The sequence below is a fragment of the Rhinoderma darwinii genome, chromosome 11 (assembly GCF_050947455.1).
Source record: "Rhinoderma darwinii isolate aRhiDar2 chromosome 11, aRhiDar2.hap1, whole genome shotgun sequence".
Classification (NCBI taxonomy): Eukaryota; Metazoa; Chordata; class Amphibia; order Anura; family Rhinodermatidae; genus Rhinoderma; species Rhinoderma darwinii.
The window spans coordinates 40,544,219-40,563,108 of NC_134697.1; positions in this window are offsets into that span (position 1 = coordinate 40,544,219).

Sequence of the window (18,890 nt, forward strand, 5' to 3'; positions counted from 1 at the left end):
CAGTACTCTCCTGTGTCCTGTCGGGACGTTTAAAGTTTGCCAATCAACCCAGTAACATCCTGGACTTTAAAAAGGGCTCGCCCCTTCCTCTCCTTGCCTGAGCGTTGTTTGTATTCCTGTGTTTGTCAATGCAAATAGCCCCTTAGTTGTATCCTGCTCCCAGTGTTCCCGTATCCTGATTCCTGTATCCTGTTGCTGTGTTTGTTCCTGAGCCTAAGCCTGTTGTTGGAGTCGTGTGTGCCTCATCTGTCACGTCTGGTGTCATCTGCCACGTCTGGTGTCGTCTGCAACGTCTGGTGTCGTCTGCCACGCCAAGCATAATCTGTGCCACGTGTCTGCTACGTGTCTGCTACTGCCAGATCAACTCCCCAGGTACTCCTATTCGAGAATGATGTTTGGCCAGCTGCTTCTCCGCGACGGCGGAGCAGCCTAGGGGGTCCACATACCCCACACGCGTGACAGTACTTTACTCCATTCATCTTTCCCTCAAACCTGACCAGTCTTCCTGTCCCAGCCACTAAAAAATACCCCCACAGCATTATGCTTCCACCACCATGCTTCACTGAAGGGTTGGTATTGGGCAGGTGACGAGCAGTGCCTGGTTTCCTACAGTCATGATGCCTAGATTTGAGGCCAAAAAGTTCAATCTTGGTTTCATCAGACCACAGAATCTTGTTTCTCACAGTCTGAGAGTCCTTTAGGTGCTTTTTTGCAAACTCCAGGTGGGCTTTCATGTGTCTTTTATTGAGGAGAGGCTTCTTTCTGACCTTCTGGAAGTTTCTCCCATTTGCACACAAAATCTTTGGAGCTAAGCCAGAGTGACCATTGGATTCCTGGTCACCTCTCTTACCAAGGCCCTTCTACCCCAATTACTTAGTTTGGTGGGATGGCCAGCTCTAGGAAGAGTCCTTGTTGCTCCAAACTTCTTCCATTTAAGAATTATGGAGACCACTGTGTTTTTAGGAACTTTCAGTGCAGCAAGAATTTTTTTTGTACCCTCCTCCAGATCTGTGTCTCCATGCAATCCTGTCTCTGAGCTATACAGGCAGTTCTTTCCTCCCCATGGCTTGGTTTTTGCTCTGATATGCATTGACAGCTGTAAGACCTTATATAGACAGGTGTGTGTCTTTCCAAATCATGTCCAATCAAATGAATTTACCACAGGTGGACTCCAATTGAGGTGTAGAAACAATTCAATGATGATCTAGAGAAATGGGAGGCTCCATTAAGTGTTATAGCAAAGGTAATAATGTAAAGGGAAGAGGGAAATGGGAGGAAACCTCCAGCTCACCAATCTGACACTCCTGTGTTAGTAATCGCCCGGGTCAGCCGCGACGGCACACGGCAGCAATTGTAGAAAAAACCAGACAAGATCCAGCGATTGTGATATCAATAGGAAAAGCTAAGTTTCCACTTTATTTGGAATACAAGCTGTTTCAACACAGCCATGATTAAGAGCACAGCCTAGTGCTTGAAACGCGTAGGCTTTTCTATTGCCGCATATCACCACCTTGTCTTTTCCTCCTGGTGTTCCATTTCAAGCTTTTTGACAGCTTGTATTCCAAATAAAGTGGAAACGTAGCTTTTCCTATTGATATCACAATCGCTGGATCTTCTCTGGTTTTTTCTGTTATAGCAAAGAGTCTGAATACTTATGTCCATGTGAAATTTGAGTTTTAAATTCTTAATAAATTTCCAAAAATTTAAAAAATTCTGTTTTCACTTTGTCATTATGGGGTATTGAGTGCAGAATGATGGGGAAAAACGTTTTTATTTTTATTTTAGCACAAGATGTGAAAAAAGTGAAGGGGTCTCAGGAATTTTCGAATTCACTGTAGCCTTAAAACATGGTGCCCCATTATTTCACTTCTATAAATAAAATATTGTGGAAAGTTCTGTTAGAAATATCACAGGATTTAATATTTAGAGTAAGCCCCTATTATCAATTTTTATGCATACTTTTTCCTTTTGAAGCTTTATGGTTGTATTACAATTATAGTCTGTTTGATTTGTAAAAAAAACATCATATGGATCTGACTTTTATAATCATATGGGTGAAATTCCTCACATATTTTATATATGTATTCATGAGAAATGAGTTAAATGCCTTTGAAGTCTTTCTTCCTACTTGGAGCTTTTATTGAGTGTTCTTTAATCTTAAACTATTAACCAAGTATTTTGTTAACAATAATTCATAATTTGACTTTGTGACATCACAGTTGTAAGAGCGAGCATATCCAGGCTTATTCTTCTCCTGTCTGAATTTGTGCAAAAATCTCATTGTATTGGAATGTTCAAAGCAGAAATGTAAACAACTTAATTCTTTCCTCATCACCACAAAACATCTGGCCGAGCTAAATTCACAGCTCACTTCATGCTTAGCTTTTATTTTTACAGTACAAACAGCCATTCAACCTTCACATTATAGATAAGAGTAGATTCAATATTTTCTGCCTTGGATGACATGACCACATTTTTTTCCATGAATTATCCAGATATTGGACTCTAGAAATATAAATAATGTATTCATAATTATTACGGAGTATTCTGATCGTGAAATATTCTCCCTCTAAGCAAGTTTTCTAAATCCAATTCATGTCATCCTAAACAACTACTGGACAGATTCATTTTCAGGGGTATAATTGCTCCTCAAGGGAGTGTCTTTAAGAAGACCTCTGACTGTGACAGACCTATTCAATCCCTTTAGGACAGAGCTTATTTTGGTGTTCAGGACCACATTTTTTTTTCATTTTTGCATTGTACCATTCCAAGAGCCATCATTTTTTAATTGTCCGCCGATGTGGCTGTATGAGGGTTGTTTTTTTTTGTGAGATGAGATGTATTTTTCAATGGCACCATTGAATGACCAAACTTACTGATTAACTTTTATTAACTTTTTTTAAATGAATGAGGAATAAAAAGAACAGCAAATCCGTCATTTGTTTTTTTGCATTTTAAATTTTGCGCCATTTTTTGTGGGACACAAATAATGTTTTAATGTATTTTTTATGGATCGATATGTATACAGCAATACCAAATATGTATATTTTTTTAATATTACTTTTGCACAATATTAGTACATTGTATTAAAAAAAGCTTATAAGTCACTGCATTCCAAAAACCATGATGTTTTTATTTTTACATCAATGTGGTGGTATGTCGTTCACCATGTGGTTTAAATAACATGTTAGCTTTATTACTAGGATCATTATGATTGCGGCGATACCATATATGTGTATTATTATTTGTTTTACAATTTATTTCATTTTTTTATTTTTTTTATTAATTTTATTACAATTTATTTCATTTTTTTTTTTAATCCCACTAAGGGATTTCACAATGCGTACGTTTGATCATTATTTAAAGCTTTAGTATACAGAGTATACTAAAGCATTATGCATTTCAGTAATATACTGACAGGCAATTTATTATAATAGGCATATACCCATGGCAGACCTTTATCAGGCCCCCAGCTGCCCTGACAACCCATTGACTCCCCTTAATTGCAACACAGGGCACTGATAAAGTTACAGAGGGAGCTCCAAGCCTCTGTCTAACCACCTAGAGGCTGCGGTGGCTATTGACTTGGGCTTCTTAGGGGGTGAATGGCTAGGACCAAAGTTATCTCAGATCCTAGTTGTTGCAGCCTGCTGTCAGCTGTATATTACAGCCAGCACCTCATGCTGATGGTAAGGGCACAACTCAACTGGATGTAAATGCATCCGCAGTTTGGATGTACAGTTATGTTCATTTGCAGGATGGGGTTAAAGGTATTTTCTGTTTTGCACAATATTTTTGCAGTAGAAGTGTCCCCCAATAAGCTGATTACAAGATGGACTAATACTGGGACAATCAGTAATGATCTGGAATCTGTAAGAGAACCTGACAAAGTGTTACATTTCCATGCAGCACCACCACAGGGGAAATTCAACATTTCCCATTGTAAGCAATTGGCTTTCCGTGTAACACATAGACATGCCAGGTCATCCAGAGTGAGAGGTGCTCTTTGTACCCACTCTTCACAACGGCTAATAGATGAGGGTCCTGCATGGGAGACCTGTCTCTATTGACTCAGAATTCCCTAATAGGGCATTTAAAAATGAATTACTTATAAACAAGGACATTAGTATGATATCCTAACAGAGCTATTATACTATTGAGTATAGATACACCCCCTAACAAGTCCCCCAAAGTGCCTGCAAGAGGGATAAAATGACTAACCCAAATAATTTCTGGTTCTATGGAGTTACATAGTTACATAGTTAGTACGGTTGAAAAAAGACACATGTCCATCAAGTTCTAGCAGATGTTACATGTTCTCTGTCACTGCTGCTGATTGGCTGAGAAGAATTATGTGGTGCAGTCTCTAATTCCAAACACAGTAGATTCATAGAGGGTACTACAAGATACTTCTCAACCAATCAGGGACACTGAGAGAAATCATGTGATACATGCTGTGACTCCACCAGGAAGTGCTTTTCCCACTAGGTGCACTCTACTAGGATCTTACTGATGTCTTATTTGAATAAGTATGCTATAGAGACAGGTTCTTTTTAAAGTTATGTTTACATGTGTATAATTATTAGACAAACATTTGCTACAGGTAAAATGGTAAAAAAAAATAATAGATCTGGCACTGAAATTACAAACCCTGCTAAATGTAAAATGCAACACTCTTCAAATTGTAAATTTATTCACCGCCGCATACATCAAATGCTTTGCTAATAATAGTCTCCTAGATAACAAGAAACATAAGAAGAAAAGGTGCAGAGTAATGGCCAAAAAAATTGTGTGTAATTAAACATAAGCCCTCACGCAGGAAGAAGATTTGTGTTATTAAATGGGAGATTTGACAGGGTGGACATGGTATTGGGGTCAGTGTATGTTCCCCTGCCTTTTGCTTATTTGGTCCTGGATAATATTACCCTTTTTCTGGCTAATAAACCTGAAGTACCTCTTCTCCTAATGGGGACTTTAATAAGGTTCCAGATAAAGTAAAAGATCGGCATCGGAGGTTCCCTTTAAAACCTGGGAGTATTAGTCACTCTTTTGTGTGTTATTTGGAGGAGATGGGATGGTTTGATACATGCAGGATTTTTTACCCACACACATTTAGAGTTCTCTTGCTATTCTGAGACCTCGGAATCCCTTTCAAGAATTGACTTAGCTCTGGCAAATAAACAAATGATGGGCTTAGTCAAAAGAGTGGAATATGAAGCAACAGGCCCGTCGGATCATTCACCATTGCTTGTTGAAATTATGACCGTAAGGCGGGGTTGTTCTATTGAGACCATATATCTCCCCCTCTTTAATTCTTGGAAGTTTTAGTTTAGTTTATGGAGTTTTTCTATACGAGGTAGCACATGTGTGTAGAACCCAACATGTGCTAACATTTAGTTTTCTCCTGTGTTATCTATATTTCAGGATTTCTTCTGGCATTTGCTTCTTGTGATAAAATATACAATCTATTATTAATAAATTAAAAAACAACAAAAAAAACACCCAAAAAATATAAGCCCTCATGAAAACATTTAGGGCCACCATTTTCCATAATCTACAACTTTCCTGTCTGGAGTCAATACAAAACCAGGAAGGCTGAAACATGACCCCTGCTTTAATAAGAATCAGAAGGGTTGGGCCTAGAAAAATCCTAAGATTGATCTCTCAGTGGTTTTATGGACAGATGGAAGGAGAATGACTCTTAATGTCTTGTGTTCTATATATATACCCTACCTCATTCTTAACAGTCCCTTGCCTATATAAGCCAGATAGTATCTTAAAGGGAATGTGTTGCCAGCAAAACATGTTTTTTTTTTTTTTAGTTAAACAATTAGTGTGTAGGTGATTAAACATTGTTCTAATTTTTTTTATTTTTTTCACGAGTCAGGAAATATTATAAATTGGATTCAATTTATAATATTTCCCAGCACTGGTCACTAGATGGAGCACTTCCCAAAATTGCAGCATTGCATGTGGTAAAGCAACCACATTGCTTTATGCTGCAAAACTGGGAAAAAATCCCTCGCTCTAGTGAGCTCTCAGAATCCCCCCCTCCTTTATCCTGGCTAGTGCCGGGAGAAACGAGGGGTTTGAACGGTCTAACCTCCTACACTGTGTGTCGCCATTTTTTGAGCTAACACACAGTGTAGAAGGTTTACATACACTAGTAAAACACACTGAAACACGAACATACATAGAAATCACTTACTTGCTCCAGTCGCCGCCGGTCCGTCCGCTCCGTCCGCTCCGTCTGCTGCCGCTGCTCCATGTGCACAAGTCCGGAAGCCGCGACCGGAAGTAGTAATCTTACTGCCCGGCCGCGACTTCCGGTCCAAAGGAAAATGGCGCCGGACGGCGCGCATTTCAAATCGGACTGTGTGGGAACGGCGCATGCGCCGTTCCCACACACATGGCGTACACCAAAGTGGATGGAACGGGCCCCGTTCGCAGTCCCTATGGGACTGGAGCTGCTGTATTCCATGTCTGTATGTGTCGTTAATCGACACATACAGAAATGGAAAAAAAAATGGCAGCCCCCATAGGGAAGAAAAAGTGTAAAAATAGAAAAAAGTAACACACAAACACACAAATAAATATAAACGTTTTTAATAAAACCCTAACATAAAACTGATATAAAAAAAAAAAATGTTGGTGACACTGTTCCTTTAAGAGATTACTGTAGTATTGTGTCTCTTAGCTTGTTTTTCCAAAAACTTTTGCCCCTTTTTAAAGTGGTCCATGTGTCCTTTATTTCTCTTTGTTTTTCCTTCTGCTTGTACTTTGTTTCTTATTCGGCTTGCTCCTCTGATCCTGATGTGTAGTTCTAGCCTCTGGTGATACTCTTCCTTTGTCTCTCAGCTCTGGCATGGGTCCTACCCTCATGAAGCTTTCCTGGTCTATTTCTCAGTCTTAACTCTGCTTAGTCCTGATATTGAATTCAGTCTACCATCCCAATGTCTCCATCTCAGCATCACAAGCAGCCACCCACTGGCCAAATAATGCGGTCAATACTTACTGCAATCTCACCAGCAGTTTAGACCTCATCTGCCAGTTGGCAGTGGGTTGGCCAGCAGATAACCTCTGAAAGTTCAAGGTGCTTAGTTTCTTATCAGCTTTCCTCGGAAAGCCAGGCGAGCAGTGTATGTTATGGGCTTAATAGAATTACTGCAATTACTGCCGCTTTGTTTTAGCAATCAGTATTTTTGCGTTCGGACCGCCACCTATCAAACTTCTTATTTGTCACTGTGACATGTCAAAATGTTTTTCAACGTTTAGTTACCCTTCAATACTGAGCTATTTAGACTTGCAGATGGACTGAAAATCCACTGTCAACATTACTTCAAGCAGTGGTACAAGAAGGCAATGATATTTATGCAGGATGGTGTTTTATTGTGTGTGTCCAAAGACTCCAATCCTCCGCTTGCCAAAAAGGTTTTAAAGGTGACCGACCACCAATCTTATCTAATTGTATTAGATGACAATTAGATGTACAGTGAGGTAAAAACGATAGACGTTCTAACATGCGATTATTAACAGAACTGCATGAGCGGACAGGCCACTTTATCATAAAAGATCAGAAAACCTATTTCCGATTGCTCAATGTGCTTAGACTGCACAATAGAAATGTGTTTCAACAAAGGATCTCATCTCCTTACGGAATCGGACCTGTATTTTAAGCACACTTTATTGTATACATCATGTCAGTTAATTAATGTATATCAGTTGCATAAGTCTTGCAATAATATCTCGATATCAATGCTTATACTAGGTCAAAGAAAATGTTGTATACAGTAGTACATTGTTCTCAGCCCAGAAATAGCCCTTACAACTATTTTCAAATGTGATTTCCTGCTGACAAAAAGACTGCTGTGAACTTGAGACTTTACCTAATTGCGTTGAATATATTTCCTCTGAGATAATAGTTTTCAGTATTATTCTGTGTTATCCAGCCGGTGCGAGGTTAATGTTTAATGAATTACTAAGGGCATTTAATGTTTATACTTTCTTGATTAACTTTAGTATCCTTGTAAATAATGTATAACATGGCTACAATGTTTCTGCTTGGCATAATAAAAGCAGATGTGAAAATACATTCTTTAGGGAACATATGATTTTTTTTTATTGTTTTCTGCTTTCATTATTTCCCAGCCAAAGATATCAGGCAATATTTATATCAACAATACTGTGTATAAAGGGCATCCAAAACCTGTCTGAACCAGATACAGAATATTTAAAGTATTGCTGCTTATAACATATCTTGTTGCAGCCCAACCATTCATTTTTCTTTGTTTTGCATGTTCTGCCAAGAATGCAGTCGAAATAAATGAGCAAAAACATCAGTTGCACATAATGGCATGCCCAAAAAAGGTGCTATCCCAGGCAATAGTAGACGATGATGGTTCAGTATAATGTAGGATTACTTTTTATATAGAGTCACTAATACCCAAGACTAACATAAAATACTTGCTCATTATTAACATGAAGCTTCACTCTAGATGTATTAACAATAATATTACCTCATTCAATTTTTTTTAACTTTTTTAAAATTGTGTAAAAATACAGATACAAAAGATACAATTGAAGACGATCCAAGTATAGTAATGTAGTTTTAATGCTAGTATTGTCCTTACAAAGGAGACATAAATACTGAAAAAGGACAATAGACATAATAGACATAATAATAATAATAATAATAATAATAATAATAATAATAATAATAATGCACTGTAAAGTAAAGAGAATACACAATAAATTCAAGCGCACATGTCTAATCACATTTTTTATGTCTATTCAATAAAAGTGAACTCAGCTCCTCATTGACCCTATTTAAGGAAACCGTTCACACAATGAGGGAGATTTATTAATTCTGCCCTAAATTTAGACTAGGTCAACCTAGACCAGACAGGCAGAAACTATACCAAATTAAGCTGTATGTTTATTTTGATGCATTTGCTAGACATGTTAGACACTTTTCTGTTCCTTATGCCACCTCTTGGCTGGCGTACTTTATGCCAATATTTTGCACCATAAAATGGCACGCAGTGTTATTCTGGCACATTCTCCTCGTATACACGCCCCTTTTTGTACACACTTTCAAAACAGTCTAGAAGGTGTAAAAAGTGTCTATAACACATAATATATTTGGTGCACGGCATGTACACCCCTTTTTTGGTGCAATTTGTGCCAAAATTCTTACTTATTTTGCTTAGTAAATTTCCCCCAATGTCTGAGAAATCTAAAGTTGCTGATTTCCAGGCTTAGACTATTGTTTGCTTTACTGCTAGAATAAAAAAAACGTGTTTGCAAGGCTGTATTAATACATGAGAGATTTTCTTGTTGTATAGTGCCTCCCATGGGCTTTTAGAGAAATTGTATTCTGTGGTCAAGACCTCCCACACCTTTAGCAAACATTATGGAATCTGAAAGACAAAAGTCTAATTCTACAGGTTTTGTATTGTTTTGGCATTCAGTATTTTAGAATTTTAATGTTTTTATTTAAAAAATTTATTGAATATTTGCCAAAGACAGCTGTCACATAATTTTTATTTAGTTTTGACAGCCTAATGTGTCCTCCTTATGATGTTTGTAGATAAAACTGTCACCAAAATGTGCAGTTGGCAGTGGAAGATGCAGTAGAAGACAAGGCGGTCCAGTTACTGGGCCAACCGTACGACATTGTGAGATTAATTTATGGAAGTATATTGAATGAATATGTGTATTTTCACCTACATTATCACTGAATTTATATAATGTACTCATACCACCCAATTAGGTATGTGAACAATTCCGTAGCACTTCCTCAAGCTAATGCATTCTGATCTAATAGAACATGATTTTAGACCGACAACAATAAACATGACAGAGTTCATGTATGGTACAATTGTCCTTCAATTTGTTCAAACCAATCAAAACTGCAGATGTCATAATTCTGCTATGATTTAGGTTTGTACCTTACTGTGTGTCAGACTCAACCAATATAGACCATTTATTTATACATATGATTCCCATAACTCTTTATCCCTCCCACACCCTTAACTAAAGAGCTATAATTAAAAAAAGAAAAGGGTACAGTTTTATAATAAATTCCTCAAAAATCAATAGCAATGGCTATGTACATCTTTGAAAACATTATTATTTTTTTTTAACAATACAGTGTATCAGCGTGTTTGGTGCAACTTTGTAATTACTTTTTATTCAAAATTATTTTTAATAATTTTTCAGATACAGCTGCTTTGATTCCTGGATACAAATGGGATTACTTTGGGTCTTCTTGGAGAGTCAGCTTTAGCTGAAGACATGCACATAGACTTCTATGAGACCGTCTTCAGCTAACCCCACCTCTCCGGGAAGAGCCGAGGAGAGCCTAAGTAATCCCATTACAGCCAATGGGGTACTGCGCACGGCTGAGCGCTACTGCCCCATTCTTTCAGCGATCGGTAGGGGATTCAGCACCCGGACCCCACCGATCAAAACTTTTAACAAATCACTATGATATGTCAAAAGTTTGATGTCCTTAGGACCAGAGGCTGTTAGTAACAGCCCATTCCGGGTGTTAGCGCTGTTGTGGGGACCCATTCTCCAGAAGAAGAAGGGACATAAATGTATGTCTGTGCTGCACAAAGCCCAGCAAATGTTGACATAATTTTACAGTGAGCAGTCCTGTAGTAGGTAATGTCTCAATTGTTTTGTGTCAATAAGATACACTGTAACCAATCCATTTGGGGTATAGATACATGGTAATGCCTGCTTTCTAACCAGCCATGCTTTGTCAGGTGTCAACTGACCAACTGTTTTCAACACCTTCCCTAATGTTTTCTTAAAGGGGTTATCTCATCTTGACAACCCTTTCCATATGATCTACACCGCATTCCAAATTATTATGCAAATGTTATTTTTCGCTGATTTTCCTAAATAGCCGATGCAAATGACAGTCAGTATAATCTTCAAGCCATCAACCGTTGGAGTATAATGCAAATTTTATTGAACAAATCTCCTAATGATAACAGATTTTTTTTTAGAAGTAAAAAACTCAAAATGCTCTGTTTCAAATTATTATGCACAACAGAGAGCAAAACATTTTAAAGGTTGTAAAGGGAACTAAAATGGTAATTTGTTGAATTTTCAGCACCAGGAGGTCATATTTACAGAAATCAAAAGCTCTTTCAATAAAAAAACTTAACAGGCCAAGTTACATGTTAACATAGGACCCCTTCTTTGATATCACCTTCACAATTCTTGCATCCATTGAATTTGTGAGTATTTGGACAGTTTCTGCTTGAATATCTTTGCAGCATGTCAGAATAGCCTCCCAGAGCTTCCGTTTTGATGTGAACTGCCTCCCACCCTCATAGATATTTTGCTTGAGGATGCTCCAAAGGTTCTCAATAGGGGTCAGGGGAATATGGGGGCCACACCATGAGTTTCTCTCCTTTTATGCCCATAGCAGCCAATGACACAGAGGTATTCTTTGCAGCATGAGATGGTGCATTGTCATGCATGAAGATAATTTTGCTACGGAAGGCACGGTTCTTCTTTTTGTACCACGGAAGAAAGTGGTCAGTCATAAACTCTGCGTACTTTGCAGAGGTCATTTTCACACCGTCAGGGACCCTAAAGGGGCCTACCAGCTCTCTCCCCATGATTCCAGCCCAAAACATGACTCCGCCACCTCCTTGCTGATGTCGCAGCCTTGTTGGGACATGGTGGTCATTCACCAACCATCCACTACTCCATCCATTTGGACCATCAAGGGTTGCACGGCACTCATCAGTAAACAACATGGTTTGAAAATTAGTCTTCATGTATTTCTGAGCCCACTGCAACCGTTTCTGCTTGTGAGCATTGTTTAGGGGTGGCCGAATAATAGCTTTATGCACACTTGCAAACCTCTGGAGGATCCTACACCTTGAGGTTCGCGGGACTCCAGAGGCACCAGCGGCTTCAAATACCTTGTTGCTGCTTTGCAATGGCATTTTAGCAGCTGCTCTCCTAATCCTATTAATGTGTCTGGCAGAAACCTTCCTCATTATGCCTTTATCTGAACAAACCCGTCTTTGCTCTGAATCAGCCACAAATCTTTTCACAGTACGATGATCACACTTAAGTTTTCTTGAAATATCCAATGTTTTCATACCTTGTCCAAGGTATTTCACGCTTTTCGGCAGCAGAGAGATCCTTTTTCTTTCCCATATTGCTTGAAACCTGTGGCCTGCTTAATAATGTGGAACGTCCTTCTTAAGTAGTTTTCCTTTGATTGGGCACACCTGGCAAACTAATTATCACAGATGTCTGAGATTGATTACAATGAGCCAAAGTGCCCTAAGACACAATACCATCCATGAGTTTAATTGAAAAACGAATAATTAAATGTTTATGACACTTAAAATCCAATGTGCATAATAATTTGGAACACAGTGTATTAGGGCATATGGATGGCATAGAGGTAGGTCTTTCACTCGGGACCTACCTCTATAAGTCAGAGTGGAGAACAATCTGATCTACTCAACCAGTCCATATGTTACATGGTCAGCCAATATGAATGGCTGGCATATAATGACACATTTTTCCTGTAGTGGAAATATATGGCCAATGGCAGCTTCCCATAGCGGTAGCTGATTGCTGGTGGTCTCTAAAACTGGACCCGTGGTGATCAGCAAATCACCAGGCCGGCTGAATTGCTGTCTTAGTGTGAGCCATCCTTCTTGGGAGAATGCAGAACAAAGCTTTACAAGAAAGCCTCAATGATTGTTTCCCTTCTCATCAGATTCCCAGGTAGCACATTAGGCAATTGCCTGGGATTCATTGTACTAGATCAATGATGGTTCTGGAATAAATAGTTCTTGACTTCAAAGTTGTCAGGAAGCTTTGTTTACTGGCACAAAAGGTTTGGTCCACTTCGTCCAACATAGACATGACCTGTTGGATTGCATGATCACTTGACTTGTGGTAAGAAGTTTATAAGGACAGAGAAAAATGGACATTTATAAACTTGAAACATTACTATATTCCTTACAATATTTGAGAATTCAAATAATTTGTAGTCATTTTATTTTAAAACAAAACTTCTTTTCGTACTGCTCCTATGCTCAAAAACTGTGATATGAGGTTTTATTTATGTATGTCTCGTGCTAAATTCTAGAACAAATGTATATTTTAAACATTTTGCATGAACAGGATATCGGAAAAGGAAATATTTCTTTATAATTGAAAGCATAAGGTTTTTAAACACATGTTTTAGATTAAGTATACAATTTGAGGTTGGCATTTCTGTATTGTTTACCAGAATATATAAACTGTTCACATAAAATTTACATAATAACTCCATAATAAGTCAATCTAACTAATAGCATACAAATGTTTGCATTCCAAGGATAGTCTTCTTAAACCCAATAGCAATACTATTTTAGGTTATTTCACTTTGATAATTATCACCAGATTCTTTGGTTTTATAGGGTTATGTTTAAAAGGCAATTTCTCATTTTTAGTGTGTTTATTCTCTTAACTAGAGATAAATCAGATGGCAAATTCACATAAATATCAGTCTCAAGAAGACATTTATTTTAAATAGAATTTCACTCTATTTTAAATATCTATTCCAGAGAAATGCCAAGAGTTGACTCAGTGGCATCTAGGCATTTTTATGACAACATATGAAAATTTTACTCTTCTCTGCCTTCTTATGATCTTATCTTTACCCAAGGAAATGTAAAAAAATTTTGACTATTGTTGAATAAGTACAATAAAATATCCAAATATTAGTCATTTCTTCTAAGAGAAATTTCTTAGTTGTCTTGTAGTCGTACATATAAAATATCATAGAAACTATAGTTCTAAGACATATCTTTTAACAACACCATTAAAAATAGCAATAAGATGAACATGAATCCAATGAAATAATTTAACCCATCAATGGTACATGCCAAAGGTGAAGGGTATAACCAAGTGTAGCCATGAAGGTAGTGACCAGTTACGCCAAAGAGATATATCTCATCTAGCCCTATATTCACATCTAAATTATATACAAAGATAAGAAAAAAGACGGCATATGACAGACACACAACCTAGTTAAAATGAACAACATATTCTTAAGTAAACAATAACAGATTAAAACGTTAAAACTGAAAAAAAAAACAAAAAAACGGGACACATCCTAATCCTCTATAGTCACACCTATGCGAACCCTGACAGGGGACTTGCCCTAAAAAGGGCGACCCCAAACTATATACAGGGCCCTATACACAGGGCCCTACAGGGCCCTCATAAAGACACTCCCTTAAATTATTTGGTCATTTCTCGTTCACATCTAAGTTATGTCACCTCTAAGATATGTCGCCGAAGCTGTCAGTACCGCTAACCTGACTGATTCGGCTTTCAGTGCAAGATACATCTTCTATGTATACAGGATACATAGAAGCTGTATCTCAAAAAGTAAAACAAAAATGTAATTAAAAAAAAATGCAAACCATAGGTTTCCATAGAATTGAAGCCTAATGGTACTCACTTGTGCCTCTTCTGTCAGTTTTTCCTATTCTTTATTTTTGACTAAAGGGTAGAAACAACTGAACAGATGAGGCCTCACTAAAAATAATTAAAGAATAGTTGTTTAGATGATACATAATAATAATAAAACAAAGGTAAAATTATTCAGCTCAATTAATAAGTATTTCAATGTAATGTAGTGAACAGCACTCTCCCCTAGTGGAGCCGCTGATGACAATCAAAATTTAAATTAGTGTTTGTCCCATATGGGCGACTTCCCTTCTAAATACATCCGTCACAGTGATCAGATAATCGTCATGGATCTGGCTACTGCAACCCTGCTTTGTGCTGTGGGGCAGGGTTTCAAATGCAAATAAATAGCCGACCAAGTAATACATGGTTGCACCAAGTCCTCCAGAGCACCAATAATTACATAGGATAAAAACATGTGAGGCAAAATATTCTATTTATTCAACGTGAAAATGCATATGTACAGACTTTGGGGCAAATTCACTTTTCAAAAAGCACCAGAATTCTAGTGCACATGCCATGCACCACATTATTTGTTTTAGGCACTTTTTGCGCTTTGTTCAACAAGGGGTGTGGACAGTGGCAGATTAAGTAGGCAATAGGCCCTGGGCTGTTCCACAAACTTGGGCCACCCTTCCCCACCGCCACTCTGCCGAGTCTGTAGTGAACACCACCTTTTTGTGTGAGCATTGACAAATGGGTGTTACGATTCCCCTTGTCAAAGGGCTGTGTCCCTACATACTGACAGTCTCCAACCATCGCTGACAGTATAACACTGTATAGTGACACATGCTCCTGACAATGGGAATGGTAACATGCATTTGTCTATTAGTCCTGGGTACACAAAGACTTTATGTGGAATACAAGGATTTCCTACAACAGACATGTCAAGAGAGGGGACAGATCCTCTGTAGATCAATTGACTCACAGTGTCGTCTGCGAGTCAATCTCTTTTCTTCTCCATCTGACACAGATCGCTATGGCGACTTCTCGTGATGAGACATCTTTGCTCCTCGCTTCTGCAGCCATTTCCAGCCTCTTTAGAAACACAAAAATTCAGACACCAAGGCCCAGCACCATACATTAAAGGGGTTGTCTGGGCACTGACTGGTTTTTCATACTGATGCCCTTTCGATGTGCCCAGACAACCCCTTTTACTCAGACTAATAAATTAGAATGCATACAGACCCCAGACCTTCTAAACTATTGCCATCCCAAGACCAGACGCCCCTAAGCAAATACAGACCCCAGAACAAGCACCCTAAATACAGACCTATCTCAGACCAGACCAATAAATACAGACCCCAGACCTGACCCCTAAACTAATACAGACCCCAGACCAGGCCCCATATATACAGACCCCATAAACTAATACAGACCCCAGACCAGACCCCTAAATACAGACCCCATAAACTAATACAGACCCCAGAGCAGACCCCCTAAACTAATACAGACCCCAGACAAGGCCTCCTAAATACAGACCCTATAAACTAATACAGACCCCATACCTGACTCTCTAAACTAATACAAAACCCAGACCTCCTAAATACAGACCCCCATAAACTAATACAAAGCCCAGACCAGACCCCCTAAATATACAAACCCCAGACCAGACCCCCTAAATATACAGACCCAGACTTCCTAAATACAGACCCCAGACCAGACCCCTAAATACAGACCCTCAGACCAGACCCCCTAAATATACAGACCCCAGACCTCCTAAATATCAACACCAGACCCCCTAAATTCAGACCCCAGACCCCTTAAACTAATACAGAACCCCAGACCCCCTAAATACAGACCCCTTAAACTAACAGACCCCAGACCAGACTCCCTAAATACAGACCCCTTAAACTAACAGACCCCAGATCAGACCCCCTAAATACAGACCCTCAAACCCTTTAAACTAATATAGACCCCTAAATACAGACCCCAGACCTCATAAATACAGACCCCAGACTAGACCCCTTGAAAACAGACCCCAGACTAGACCCACTAAACTAATACATACCCCCTAAATACAGTCCCCCTAAATAAAGAACCCAGACCTCCTAAATACAGACCCCCAGACCCCTTAAACTAATACAGACCCCCTAAATACAGACCCTTTAAACTATTACAGACCCCAGACCTCCTAAATACAGACCTGGACCAGACCCCTTGAATACAGACCCCAGACTAGACCCACTAAATGAATACATACCCCCTAAATACAGTCCCCCTAAATAAAGACCTCCTAAATACAGAACCCTTAAACTATAACAGACCCCCTAAATACAGAACCCTTAAACTAATACAGACACTAGACCACCTAAATACAGATGCCAGACCAGACCACCTAAATGCAGACCCCAGACCCCTTAAACAAATCCATGATCCCCTTATACTTACCTCGCAGCTCACTTCACCTCACGGTCATCTCTCTTGCTGCTGTTGTAGGACATGTGGCCATGTGACCAGCAGGTCTCTAATCAGTAACAAGAACTGCAGACATAAGGTCATGTGACCTTTATGTCTGCTGGTCCTTTACAGGACATACACAATGCCATTCTGTCGTGGTTTTTGCCGCGACTCGCGACAAATTCGCTGAAAAAATGCATTGTACTTGGGGCGGCCAAAACGCCCAATGATGATCCGCCTTTGGGCGTGGACTAGACAAAAACGAAGATCTAGTCTCTTTGAAAGGGGCTTAAAATGCAAAACCACACGCAAATTTGCATACATTTTGGCTTAAGAAGTTTGCGCAACTAAGCCAACCAAGAGGCGGTATAAGGAAGAGAAAAGTGTCTAACATGTCTAGCTAGATGCACCAAATTTATCATACAGCATGCACTACTTGGTGCATCTTCAGATGGCCTTGTCTAAATGTACGCTTTCTAAATCTTAGACGGTATTAGTAAATCTGCCCTAATGCTTTGTCCTCAAGTGCATGGACCTTTCTAAAGACTATTTGTGCATGCTACATATTTAAATACACATTGACCAATCAGAGCAAAGGAGCAATCAAATAATTGACCAATTGTTTAATGTTCACAGAATACTTGACAACTATCATATTTGATCTAGAATGTGTAGCTCATTGTTGTGAACCCCCAAAATTAAGGGTACCTACTCACGTGGCGGATTGTTCCACAGAAAAATCTTCATGTGTTACAGTACATAGCGATTCACCATGGATTTCACACCTTCTAAATTGAAAAGGGAGAAATCCGCTGTCAACATACAAAATGAGCATGTTGCGGATTTCAATATCCGCAGCATGCTCTGATTTCCATGCTTAAAATATTTATTCAAATCAACCACATGGCTGGCACTGTAATTTGTTGTGGATTTTCTGTGCACAGATCCGCATGGAAAATCCACAGCATTTTCATCCTGTGTACAGGGGGCCTAAGGCTACATTTAGGCGAGCGTGTACAATTTGTGCGGGTAAAAACCGCAGCGTTTTTCCTACATTGCTTGTTCGTGTGCATTGCGTGTGGCATGCGTTTTTCACGTCCGTGCAAGCACTTCCTTTTAAAAAATGTTTTATTTGATCTCGTCCGTGTTCTGTAGTTGTGCTGTCCGTGGTTTTCACGCACACATAGACTTCAATGGGCGACTAGGTGCATGAAAACGCACCAATATAAGACATGCAGTGAGTTTAACGCAATGGACACACGCTGTGTGAAAAACAACGCATGTGTGAATGGCCTTATTGAATTGCATGGGTCCGTGTGCTGTGTGTTGTTTCAACGCACAGCACATGGACGAGTATAACGCTCGTCTGAATGAGCCCTAAAGGGACCATGAAGGCTATTTGACCTCCCACTCCTGTTAGCTTTACCTTTGCAAAAGGTAAACAGATGGAAAAAATTAAATGTCGTTGAATTCCCCAATTTACATTGTCAATTTATTTTTTTGCCATCTCTAACGTTGTTATGCGGTGTAATTGTCTTCCCAATATGTCTACTTCTTATAGGGATTGCTTGCAATTTCATTCCATAGTAAGTATGTTTCATACTGTTCAGTTTCTCAGTTTAAGTTATTTTTAATTGAACAATTGTACGTTATCCTATATATCAGCATTATTAACACATCAGTTTAATTACATATTTCTTGGCACGGGGCTCTGTCCTTAAAACCATTCATTATATTACTGCTTAGGTAACAAAATCTTTTGTAAAGTCCATAGAGACTAGAATCTTGTATGAGTCTGAGAAATAATTAAATTTGCGCAGTCAATATACATTGGAGATAATTATATGGAAAGTTTTTTGTTTTTTTTTAATGTATAAGCCGTTTGCTAATGAAAACTCTAAGATGTCTGAATTCTGGACTTAGATGATAAAATATTGAAATATAGTGATAGTCCATACCCATGTTTGATAATTGAGCATTGC